Below are 14,114 nucleotides of genomic sequence, written 5' to 3'. Positions count from 1 at the left end.
GGAGGATCAGAGGTAGACATGTCATTTAGTCGGTTCGTGGCAGCTCGGCGTACAGGGGTAGTTTACGTAGTAGGCCAAGCGGAGCTCAACCTCGGACACGTGGCGTAAGCGCAGAATCTTCTAGGAAGCCGCTAATCGACTTCCGAAACGGTCGAGGGGCGCCTGCGGCCCTTCCTTCAAAAATAAAAAACCCGTATAATTTAAGGTGCCAGCATTCGTTTCATCCAATTTTTGATTATATCAATTTAATAAATAAAATAAAATAATGGAGCGAAATCAGAAAATCAAACAAATGAAGAAGAGTGTTGGATTTTCTGATTTTGCTCGATTTTTTTAATTTTTTTGCCTAAATTGACGCATCCGAAAATGGGACGACTCAATTGCTAGTCCCCCTCAATTTTATGGTACAAAAATGGTGGTGGAGAGAAATCTTAAATCTTGTATATGTGGCTAGAGCCTAGATGAATCTTACAATCAGAGCAAGCATAGAGCGGAGGATATAGAGATGGAAACGGCCAACGATAGGCCTCGAGAGGATGCAAGCTAGGGTTTTGGAAGAGAGCTCGACCATAGGAGAGGATTTGGTGAGGAGTATGATCTCGTTGTGGGAGGTGGCCTTGAGGATGGTGATTTTGAGGTTATTAGAGAGGTGGTGGTGGAAAAAGTGGAACTGGGGCAACAGAGAATAGATTGAGATTTTCTCACTATGATCAAGAGTAACAAAATTAAGTGCTCTCATTTTTCTTCTCGTTTAAGTTTTGATGATGTGGCATGCTTGACTATATGTCGAAACGGTATTAGTGTAGCGTATCGCTCATGTGGTGCAGATTTTTTATTAAAAATTATTAATATTGGTTTGTGGTAAACATCATCTTTCTTACATTAAGATGAGTCATTTAAGATCTAAATGGTGAGAGTGGTTTAGTATTAGTAGTTTATGCTTAAAAAATTAATTAGCCAAAACTCAAGTGTGGATTTACTTTAATTCTTAATGAGAAAAGGCCATCATCCACGTGATATGTTGGGAGGCCAGTATATAGACGCATTTTGTTATGTACTTGAATGATTTTACTAATGAGTATGTATATTTCCGTAGCATAAAATAATTTTTGTTATTTACTCACTAACATATTTTTCTATAAAACTAATGCCTGATGCTTGAAAAATAATTTTTACATATTTAGTTGATAATGAAAAAATAGTATATTTCAGAGCACATTATATTTAGTTGAGTATTTATTTTTTCTAAAAAAAATATGTAAAATATCTATCATGCTCTTAATAAAAAAATAAAACCTTATTTCATTTTATTTCAAAGCTTAAGAGCATTTTTGGAGAAAAAAAGCCTAACTCCCAGCCTATAGAAATGTGATTTTTCTATATCCCATATAGATATTTCTTTTCCATAAAATATATAAATTTTCCGTTAAAAAACTATTTTTCATCTTATTTTTTTTAAATTTTAATCAAATATAAGATATTTCTCTAAAATTTTTTTATTAACTATATATTTTTTTTATCCCTTCCCGCAAAGCAAACAAATCCTTGAAGTTGCTGTGTCAACAGCGACGGTGTATTATGTAACTCCGTGATGGAGACCTGACCCTGATCCATACAGGTGGCTAGAGATGCAAATGGGTTAGCTAATTATTAGACTCGAGGACTGTGGGTCCATGCAGGTGGTTGGATCGGGTGTTGGCGTGACCAAGCCTGAAAATTTGAGTACAAGCTTCATGTAGATCCAATCAATTTGGGCCCTATCATGATGGATTTAAGGATTTTCCATCCGTCCGGCTGCTACCGGACGAAATTGGGTTGGCAATCATCTCAACAACAAATTTTAAATAAAAGTCACTAGAATTCATGATAAATATTCCATGCCACTGCCGGGATGATATTAGAGTAAAAATAGTAAAATATTAATTCATTATTATTAAAATATTTGCAAAAAAAGAGAAAAAAAATAATTTTATTTTTCTGTTTCACCATATTCGGTATATATCGAAAGTTATATATATATATATATATATATATATATATTTGTGTACAGACTCCATACAAAAAAAAGAAATAGGCTGATGTGTAGGATCACATTAACAATCTAACAAAATCATGCTAATAAAAAAATAATATAGGTTCATACAGAATCACACTAATAAAGAAAAATATTATGGATGATGCAAGTTGTTGCGTCATCTCTAAAATTATGCTAATAATTATTTTCATTAATCATTCTTTTGTTCAAGTCTAATGATATTAATCATTCTTTTTATATTAGTAAAATACAGTTCTATTCCTATTTATTTAAACTCTAATGAAAGTATTTATTAATAAAATGAATGTTCAGTATATTTATAAAATTATATTATATTTTAAATAACTATGCAATTAATAAAAAATAATATTTTAAAGATGATATATTTTCTAAATAAAGAAGATATCTTGTGTCATGCAGGTCATGCTAGTAGACTAAATAAATTGGAAGATAAAGTTTTCAAATTTTACATTAAAAATGAGAGGGACATCTTGAGATGCAGGAAGATAGAAGACATTGCAAAACACCTTGATTAATTTTTTTTCATTCTGTTACTAACATCCTCTTTATACAATATTGAGAAAAAAAATCAAGATGGTTGGGAAATTTCATATCTTTAATGCTACCTGCGGTGCTCCATAGCTAGTGACTGCACCAATTCCATTAACACTTCTGCTTCGCTGCCATCTTCTATTTTTAAAAAATATATAAAAATATCAGTTGGCTTAAAACTTGATAATTAAATTAAATTAAATTAAATTAAAAAATTTTAAAAAATATTAGTTGGCTTAAAACTTGATATATATTAAAAAATAAATTACACCGGTCCTCTCGAGATTTGGAGTATTTACAGATTTCCACCCGGCATTTCGGAAATATACATTTTATTATCTAACTTTTGCTCTATACATAATACATAACTCCTAGCGTTACCTTTCTATTAAATAAGCTAGCATTACCTTGCTGACATCATCGCTCTCTAACCTATTTAAGTTCTAAAATAGCTTAGCTGATTTGGGAGAAGGTTAAATGACCAAGTTAGTCTTGAAAAAAAACTAAGGTTAAAATAGATTCAGATGTTTTAAGACTCAAATAGACTAGAAAGTGATGATGTAAGCAAGATCTATTGGCTTATTTAACAGAAAAATAATAGTAGGGGGTTATGTATTATGCACATAGCAAAAGTTAGTGGAATATATATTTTCGAAATGTTGGATTAGAGTTCATAGTTACCTCAAACCTTGAGAGGCATCAGTTTAATTTATTCTCAAGAATAAAAAGGAAAAAAAAAGGCATGAATCTCCAACAGTGGCATAGGAGTGTTGGAAATTTCAAATTTAGACTCATCATTTTTTCTCCAATATTATGCAAAGGGAAAATTAGTAATAGAGTTAAAATGTTAAGCTCAAAATACTTTGAGATGCATCATGTCTTTCCATGTGTCTTTTGGATACAATTATGCGCTAAATTAGTTGTGCATGGCCACCATGGAAAACACATCCTTGTGTACCAAAAAAAAAAAAATCTGAAAAGGAGAGAGGGCATTAATTATAGCAAATTATTATTTTCTGATATTATTATTTAAGAGAAAAGTGCTATTTGTTGCCATGAGAAATATTTAAATTTAAATACCTGTTACGTATGATATAATGCAAGAAGGAGCCTTTTATTTTGGATGCGGGCAATGGTTGAGCAAGAGGTACAATTGTTGGTGCAATAGTACTATAACATTATAATCTCCATTATTTGAAATTACAATAAAATATTAGTTATCATTATTATCTACTACCTTTGATTGTCATAGCTAATAACGGCCATTACAATAGGCATTTATTTCGTTCAATAATTTCTATCAGAAGCTAGCTAAGCAAATATATATATATACATATATACATATATATATATATATATATATATATATATATACATATATATATATATGTATAATTTTTATTATATATTAATTAACAAATATGGTAAAATGGTAGAAGACTTTGAGTTCTGGAATCACCATTTTGTATTGAAAAAAAAAGAAAAAGAAGAGAGAGCAAAAAGTTAACAATTAATCATCTTAAGTACGCCCCGCACCGTATAGGTTAAAATTTTTTATAAAAGCATTATTGTTTTTATTATCTTAATATTTTTTACAATTATCGATTTTTTATGTTTTACAATATATCATAATATTTTTTCATAAAATTATTATATAAAATACATATTTAGGGCTCATTTCGATGCCTCATCATAAACTAGTTATACCCAACCCAACTTGTAAAAAATCAGATTCACAAGTAATGAATTGATATAAAAATGAGGCATCTAAACAGGCCTTCAATTTGTAGAGCTTTGTAAACATTTTATTATTAGACCCCATAGCGGGTTTTATCCACTTGCCCGTTAAATCCACAGAGTTTTTCACTTTTTTATATATAAAAAAAAATCCTTTTTCTTTCCGTGAAAAAGAAGTAAAAAACCGGATCGCACAATGAACACGAGAGTGACCGTTGCACCAGCATTATCCTAATTGGCGACTAACTGTCAACCGCCGTGCCAGCAAATTTGGCGGGTGTTTTAAACAGCCCGGGGGAAGCCGTTGGAGTGAACCGGGTCGGAATTCGCAAGGACCTATTTGCATAAAGCCCCCTATCATTGTTCCTCCGTTGCAAAAAGCGAAAAACTCCCCAGATTTTGGAAAAATATTTAAAAAAAGGAAAGCCGCTGCATACGTGCTGCTTAAGGAGAAAGCTACGCAATGCTCCCTACTCATATCCCTCTTAATTCTACTGGAAAATAGGAGGCTCAGAAGCGTACACCTACTAACCTCATCTTCTTGCTTCTCCTTTATCTCCTATCCTTTTTTTCAGCCAAAGAGCAGTGACGGGGGCAAAATAATGCATAAATAATGATGGTTATAAAGGCAAAGGTGTTGAAATTTTAAGATAATGGATGCAAAACCTTATAATAAACACAAATAATCATAAATAAATAAGTGATTTGAAATAAATAAACAAAAATAAATTGAGCAGAAAAACTTAGCTATCGAGATATGCTAACCATATTGTTCTTAAAGTTAAATTTTATGTTTTCTAGAATGAACGACTCGGTATGAACGGTTTAAATACATATTCTCTTTAGAATTTAATTACCAACATCTTTGTAAGAATATGCTCCCAACTACAAAAGTTTAATTGAATTGCTTTTGTTTGTCCCCTGCCTCAAGACTGAAGATGTAGTGGTTTTTTGCAAGAAAAAATAAAAAGAAGTAGAGGGCTCTTTGCCAAGGAGAGAAGAGAGAAATAAAAAGATCTTTCCAAAAAGGAACGAGAGTATATTTTGAAAATAAGAAAAGATAAGATGTATTTATAAAAGATATTTTATGGTAGTTTGATTAATGGCAGTGATTGTCCAATCTAATGATAGTGACCATTTAGATATACAATGGTAACAGTCCCATCAAATACATATATACGATGGCCAGTTCTAGATGCATAAAAATATGGAAAGTTTGAGATATTTTGAAATACCCAAACAAAAACAACCAACAAAAGGTAATGCATGCATGCTAGAAGGAATTGAAAAAGCTACATTTACCCTTTTGAATCTTTCTTCATTTTTCTAATCAAATATGTCACTACTACTTAGGAGGGGCAAACTTGTGTACCGATTAAAAAAAAGAGAGAGAGAAAAAATTGAAGAATCATCATGAACCATACTAATTCACTTGTCCTAAGCAGTAAACTTGCAACAGAAGCTATATAGAGATACATAGTAGTGATTATAAACTTAGGATCCTCTCTAATTTGTTCTGAATTGGAGAGGGCCTATTCTCCTATCACAGTTATCTATGATGGGTGCAAGGGCTATAATTTGGAGTGGACCCAACTCTGTTCATATGGTAGTGTTTTGTATGTGGCCTTCCAATCACGATCATTGAACCAATCATGGATGACCATGATGAGAGAACTTGCCCTCGCCATTTCAGGTCCCAAATAGAGAGGATTCTTACCCATGGTCATGATAAAAGTCTAATTAAGTTTGGGATTAATTTGGACATTTAAATATCTTCTTTATATCCACTGTAAAGTGAAAACATTAATTAAAAATATTTCAATGAAAGTACAAAACAAGATAATTCTAGCATCACTTTGGCTCGGATTTGAACTATCAATCCATCATCTTGCATCTACTTGTATGCTTAGTTTTATCAGATTGCATTGACTTTGGTTTTAATAAAAAATCATGCTTAACTAGTTGTTTAGTTCTTAACATGCGTATAAAAAATTTGAAACTATATAATAAAAAATTGAACACACAACATCTACTTTAGAAAGTGGTGCAAATCTATCTTTCTCCATGCCCAGAGAACTTATTGATGCTTTGAGTCAACTATAATGCATGGTTGAAAAAAATTTCCACTTTTGCACAAAATTATGTCAAGACTTTGATATACGTAGCAGGAATATGTGAGTTTTTAAGCAAGAACATTTGATCCCACTTTTATTAAAAAAAATTTCAGATTTAGGGTTTAAAATTATTTTTCGACTTTTGGGAGAAAACAAGACTCAAACATATCAAAGTAGTCCATCAATCACTACTTCGCCCTAAGGGTGAGTACCGAGACCGGTGGTAGCTGGTAAGATAATAACTTTGAAGTGTGAGAAGAACCAGAAGAAGAAGAAGATGCTGAGTTAATTATAATGCAAAATTGAAAAGAATTTCCTTTGGTATGACATTATGTCAAAATTTTGGTACACATATATGAGTTCGCAGGCAAGAGCATTTGATCATACCTTTTATCAACAAAAACAAAAAAAATGTTGAGATTACATTTTTTTTAAAACCCTTTCGATTTTTTTTTTTTTGGGGGGGGGGAGGGGGGGGGGGGGGGGGGGTGGGGGGAGGGGAGAGGGGAAGGGCACAAAATAAGGCCCAAATACATCATGTGGCCCATCAGTCTCTGCATGGCCCTAGGGTTGAGTATGGAGAGTGGCAGTTTGACCATATCAGTGAAGGGTGAAAAGAAAGAAAGAAGACAAAAAGAAGGGTTGGATTCAATTGGGCCAGATAGTGGTGTTGTTCAGTAAGGTTGGGCTGATATTTTGTAAATTCGAGTTGGGCTTGGGCTTAACAATCTTAATATAATCCAATTGGCTTGGGTTAAGTTTAAGCCTAAGGCCTCATTTGGAGGAGCTGTTGGTAGTATAGCTTTGAGAAGTCGAGTTTTGGAAAGTAGAGCTTTCTGAAGTAAAGATTTTATAAAATGCTTTTTGCTGTTTGATAACTACATTTCTAAAGTGCTGTGGCACTTTAACATGTATTTGGTAAACAAACCGAGAAAGTACTTTTGGTATAACAAAATGATCATAAAAGATATTGCATAGTATTATACAACAGAGCATAATAAAATATAATATATATTAATACATAAATATATGATATAGTATGATATTACTATGATGTAATGTAATATTATCATAATATAGTAATATAATATTGTATACTATAGTATAATAATTTGATATAATATTAAATTATTAACATAACATATCGATGTATTATGATATAAAGTAATATAATATGATATTTATAGTATAATACAATAACAAAGGTATAAAATATTTTAATTATTAGCGTAAATTAATTTTTCATAATATAACATAATATTAAATTATTTAACATAACATATTAATGTATTATGATATAATGTAATATAATATTATATTTATAGTATAATACAATAATAAAGGTATAAAATATTATAATTATTAGTGTAAATTAATTTTGCACCCTCCTGCAGATTTTTAGAATTATAAAGGAATATTTTGTGTAATTGTTATATTTTATTGTGGATATTTTGGTCAAAAAAATAACTTTCCAATAGAACCTAAAAGTGCTTTTCTGGAAAGCTCCAAATTTTAGCTTCTCCCAAAAAGCTGTTTTTAGCTTTCTAAGAAAGCTAAAACAACTTTCTAAAATTTTTACCAAACACCCATATTTCATCTAAAAATGCTTTTGGAGGGCTAGAAAGTATTTTTTGGCCCTCCAAAAGCTCTCCCAAACGGGGCCTATATGCAATCTAAGCTTAGTCCCAACCTAACCCAACCAGTCATTTCTATTGAGTTATGGAGTCATGTAAGTGCACTACTCTCCTTAATCTTATATTACCTATATAACCTAACCTAACATGATTAATTTGACCAACTTAGCCAACCTCATACTAAGCCAACCTAACTTGAGTTTGACTTAAGATAAGTCGAGGTTAGAGATATCGCATATTTTGAGCATCAATTATAGATTGTTTATTTCATATTTATTTTCTTTTTTTCATTGGTTATGATACTTACCAAATCCATTGTTTATTGAAAAAAGATAGTAATTAAAGCTATTGGATATTGATCAAATAGTTTAAATTTCCTTAACTTGTTAATTTGGCCTGGTATTAAAATAAGAGAATTGGGTTCGGTTCCAACCTTTCTCTAATATATGACTAGGCTTCCATAACTCCTCATTTTAGGAAAAAGATTATATGTTTATTTAGGATTGGTGTCTTGATGACTTTTAAGAATTGAGAGGTTATTTTGAGAGAGAGAGAAAAAAAAAAAAAAAAAAACTCGAGTGGACCTACTGAGGGGTTTGGGGTGTTTCATCTATGCATGACATTGGACTTAGTGGGTTATATTAGTTGGTTGGATCTGGGATCGGTAGAATTGGGTGAAACTATCCTTATAGACATTGTTATCCTTGGGTCCAGCCATGAGAGGCTAGCTGTGGGCTTTATCAAGTGATTGACATGAGCTTTGAAATTATGAATAGCTAGTTCTCTTTTACTTTTTTGGCCAAGGTTTTCATTTCTGACAAGATCTTGATTTATACTTTTGAGAGAATAGAGGGCATCACACTCACACAATGATGACAAATACAAGAAGCAACATTCATGTTTGTTTAAATACAAAATAAAACAACAAGTTCCTCAACAATTTCATAAAGAAAAGAAGTCAACGAGCTATAAGTTGAGAAGCAATACGATCACGCAGAATATCTGTCTCACGGTTACCTATTATTTGGCTTTGCTCTGGACTCAGTTTTTTTTACGGTTCATTAATCTCTAAACAATCAGAAGGGAGTAGATCCTCATTATCATCATAAGGCTGAAACTCAAAATCTTTGATTGCATGATTTCTAATAAAATTATGACTAGCCATAGAAGCCACCACAATTTGGACTTGTTTATGATAAGAAAAATTGGGCATGATACTCAATATTCTCTATCTACTTTTCCAACATCCAAATGTACTCTCAATAGTGCATCTCAGGGAGGAATGTGCATGATTAAAGATTTCATGCATACTACTTAGTTGACTTCCACGTCGAAAATCTAGTAAATGATACCTCTCGCCTTTGTAAGGCCCCATATATTCTGGCATGTGAGGATATCCTGCATCCACCAAATAATATTTACCTACCTACATATATATATATATATATATATATATATATATATATATATATATATATATGTATAAGTTAGTATTTTACCCTTATGCATGAAAGTTAAAAAAGTATACCAACGATCATAATATATTTAATCAATATGCATATGTCTATATTATAATATATTTAATTAAAATGCAAGTCTCTAGGTGGGTGTGGAAATTGGAGCTCTTCTTTGCGTATAGCATTTAAAAAAATACGAGTATCATGAGCAATACCCTCCTATCCAGCACAAACAAAAGTGAAACACATGTCAAAATCACAACAGACCATAACATTTTGTGTAGGAATCCGTTTTCGACCAATATATGGTACTTGTTTGGACGGAGAAATTTTTATTGCTATATGGGTGTTATCAATTGCTCCAATGCAATCCTTAAAATCAGGCCACCAACGACTATCATTATAGATTTTATTTTGAATATTTTTGTACTCTTTATCAACCGAGTTAATAATATCCGTGGACATTCTTAAAACGACATTTAAAACATGGGTGAAATATCTACTAATTGTTTCTCCAGAATGTTGAAATCTTTCTTGAACCATCCTATTCCCAAACCCATGTCTTAGAAACATCAAAAACATAGACACCAACTCCTCAACACGAATATATCTAAAAGCTTTTAAACCATATCTAACTTTCAATTTGATGCACAGATCAATAAATACATATTTTTCATTCGAAATTATTGTTGGCATCTATCTAGATTGCCATGTAAAATCTTTGATACAAACTTAGATCCATTTTGATAGGAGGTCCTACAAGGCTCCTTTTCAATATATTTTGTGTAATATTTAGTAGAACATAAAAATTATCATCATCAACTATCTCATCTTTGTTAGAATATTTTCCTCAGAACTATTGTCAATGCTACCCATGCCTGTAGAAAAAAATATTATGCAAAAAATAAAACATCCATAATAAATAAAACAAATAATATATAAACATATAACACAAATAACACAAACAATATAAAAAATACTAACACATATCATCTATAATATCCATAAAATCAATAGTATCCACGATACATTATCCAAGATATAACACAAATATATATAGTCCACCATAATTTTGCAATAGAAGTTCATAATTAAAACTACAAAACATATCGCCATAATAATACATCAACAACTACTTCTGTAGGTTTGACATTCGCTTGAGCCATTGAATCTGAAGATAGGTATCTTAGAGGGCCACAAACATCTCTCGATATTCTCTTTTAAGGAGCACTTCAGCAGCAATCAGAGGTAGTTCAGGTTGTGCTATAATCTCAGGCATCGCACGCAATAGGCCCATCACCTCATTGATACTATATCTAGGTTTATCAATAATTTTGGATGACATTGTACTCCTCTTCTCTAGTGCATCAATAAGATGACTCAACTACTGAGATAGTTATGCAACACACCTTACCTTGTTGCCTTTCTTATCATACAAAGTAGGGCTAACTCTCTTCTTTCCTCTCATATGCAAGGGTAGGATTAACATTATTCATATCAGTGGGAAGGTCATCAATTTTATATGCAATTAGATTAGGGTCCTCATCTGAGTTACCTAAGCCCTCAAACGCATCAAAATTAACCCCATCCAACCTCTCATCTACTCCAATTGTGCCCTCAACATCCTCCTGCACCGGTAAAGCTGGTGCTCAGGCCCCCTCCTCAGTGGCACTAGTATCTCTAAATAACCTATCCAACTTCATGGCATATTGCAGACCACGTTCTCGGAACTTAGCTGCATCAGAAATCTCCTGCAAGTTAAGAATATATATAATTGTCAATAGTAGTTCATAAGTTAGTATAAAAAATCTTACAAACATCAAACTAGTGCCACATGTACCTACAATTTTTTTTTTCCACCATGCATTTGGTGTGTCTATTATATTTCCAACAGGATCCCATCCAAGCCCTGTTTCCTTTTCCACCAATTTTATCCAAATGCTCCAATTTGCTTTCAGATTTTTCCACTTATTTTTAAATTTTTTGTAGTCATATTGATTTCCAGTATTCTCATTAAAAATTTTAATTATATTGGCCTATCCTAGCCTATTGAAATATATTCCTGGGCGATTAACAGCTTCAACTTCACCAATACATATATCAAAAAACTCCTCCATCAATTTGTCATTCCAAATGGCATTCTTCTTCTTCTCATCATGGGTTGATGGACTAGCAAGGATATGTTGGCTCTTCTTAGACATTTGTTTTTCTTACAATACAACAATAAAGACATGAAATATTTTCTCAATCATAAGTCATAATTTCATCCATAATCATAAAGTACCTTGTAAAGCATATCTAAATATGTACAATTTACATACATATAGCTTATGTACATATATAGCTTACTTAGATATCCATTTCTTATATATAAATAAAATTACTTATGAATTCAACAATATAATTAATAGGTAAACTTATCGCATAGATTCCATAGGAACCACTAAAAGTAACAATTTACTACAAAATTCTAAAGATGTCAATTAAATTAATATTATATACATGAACTATCAACTTTACTGAGATGTCAAATTAATATTTCATAGTGACCACGCTGTTACAGAGAGAGATCATCTCTCTATAATAGGATTGATCTTGTGGTGTACCGTGGACTGCGAGATCAATCAGAAGAGAGAGTGGATGGATTGCGATGTCGCAGTCCATGTTGAGAGGTGGACCATAATGTCGTGGTCCTCTATCACTGCTCTATCCCTCTCTATCCCTCTCGATCATCTTTGATGCATGGACCGTGATGCAGCAGTCCATATCTCTTTGATGCACGGACTGTGATGCCGCGGTCCTCTATCACCCTCTCTATCCTCTCTGATGCCGACCACACTGAGAGGTGGACCGTGATGCTGCGGTCCACGCTGGGAGGTCGGCATTTATAGAGAGAGATAGACGGGAAAGAGCGTAGGTGATGGAGGATGAGGAGAAAGAGGGAAAAAAAGATGAAGAGAGAGCTTTCGAAGGAGAAAAGAGATCGATGGAAGAGAGGGACGACTCCATCATGGATTGTTTCAAAAGAAATGGAGAAGAAAGCTAATTTTTTTTTTCTAAAACAAAATTCAAAATGATGGATACAAAAAATAGAAAGAAAAAAGGAATACCTTGTTCACGGGAATCTATTAAGCCGATTAAGGTTCCTTGTTGGGACTTTGCCAATTAGGGTTCCTTATTCCTATAGAATTTTGTAATATAAAAAAATATTTTCTGTAATTATTATATTTTATCATGGATATTTTGGTTCAAAAAAAAAAATTATAACTCCAAACAACTTTTTGATATATACTAAAAGTGCTTTTCTAAAGAAGCTCCATTTCTTCCAAAAAGTTGTTTTAGCTTTCTGGTAAAGCTAAAACAACTTTTTGATTTTTTTACTAAATACCCCTATTCTATCCAAAAGTATTTTTGGAGGGTCAAAAAATATTTTCTGGCCCACCAAAAGCTCTGCAAAATGGGGCCTTAGTATTTTTCTGAGAGAAAGGTGAAGGGATCCATCTCCACTATAGTTAACCAAATCTAAATTTTTGGGATTGCACCATCCAAGAATTAAACCTACAATCTTTGGTTACTAGGAAAATGGACCCAATACCAGAGGATGCTCATTCTAAGATTCAAATTCAAAACCTCTACTTGTTAGGTAGAATGGTACGACCATTGAGATAAGCCTCAATTTACACATCATGATTTCTATTGGTAATGCATACTGTCTAATACCATGTATAAAAAGCAAAAATACTATGGGGTCCAATCTTGGTACCAAGAAAAGCTTCAAGACCACGTGTTATAGAAAGCTTGGTGCCGTGCACTAGTACACCACATGTGAATCACGTTGACCTCGTAAATTGTGCCAAAATCTCCTCTGAATACATGGTGCACCAATTATAAAGGGCTTAAAGTTTGATATAAGATTAGAGACCAGTAGCACTACTCTTTAAAACATCTTTGTTTTTATTTTTATGGCTAATATAAATCAAAAGCTTTTTAGATATCAGCTAGCACGACATAAATTGCACCGATTGGTACTTGAAAATCTCCATCTTTTTGTTCCATAAATAAAATTGTTAATAAATAAATTCAAAATTGATGCCGTAGTTAAGTTAGTATACTTGGATATACAATTTCATCCAAGATTTTGATATCTCAATTTCGAAAAATAGCCAAGATGTTAAAAGATTTTGGATATTTGCAAAATTTTCTACCGTCCATCTTGGCGGAGATAAACTAAGATCTCATTTCATCGTATTCTCACTCACCAATCAAAATAGTTGATATCTTTGCTTTTAAGAATGTTACTCTTGACAAAGCGAAACAAAAAATGCGTAAGTCAAATACTTGGGTGTATTTATTAGATCATGTGCATAGCATATATGTTCTTTTCTTAGAGGGTTAGAGTTATACAACACACATAAGGTGCCAAGAAAAGAATTTACACGTAATGCCAAATTCCAAAATGAATGTTCCAGAAAAAAAATATTAAATATGATACACAATTTCTAAACTACTTATGAATAAAAAATCATAAGTTTTAGTAAGTTATCCCAAAATGATAGTTTTAAAGATCTAATACCATGGATATAAA

This window comes from Phoenix dactylifera, chromosome 5 (genome assembly GCF_009389715.1).
Source record: "Phoenix dactylifera cultivar Barhee BC4 chromosome 5, palm_55x_up_171113_PBpolish2nd_filt_p, whole genome shotgun sequence".
Taxonomy (NCBI): domain Eukaryota; kingdom Viridiplantae; phylum Streptophyta; class Magnoliopsida; order Arecales; family Arecaceae; genus Phoenix; species Phoenix dactylifera.
This window is presented reverse-complemented; position numbering follows the sequence as displayed.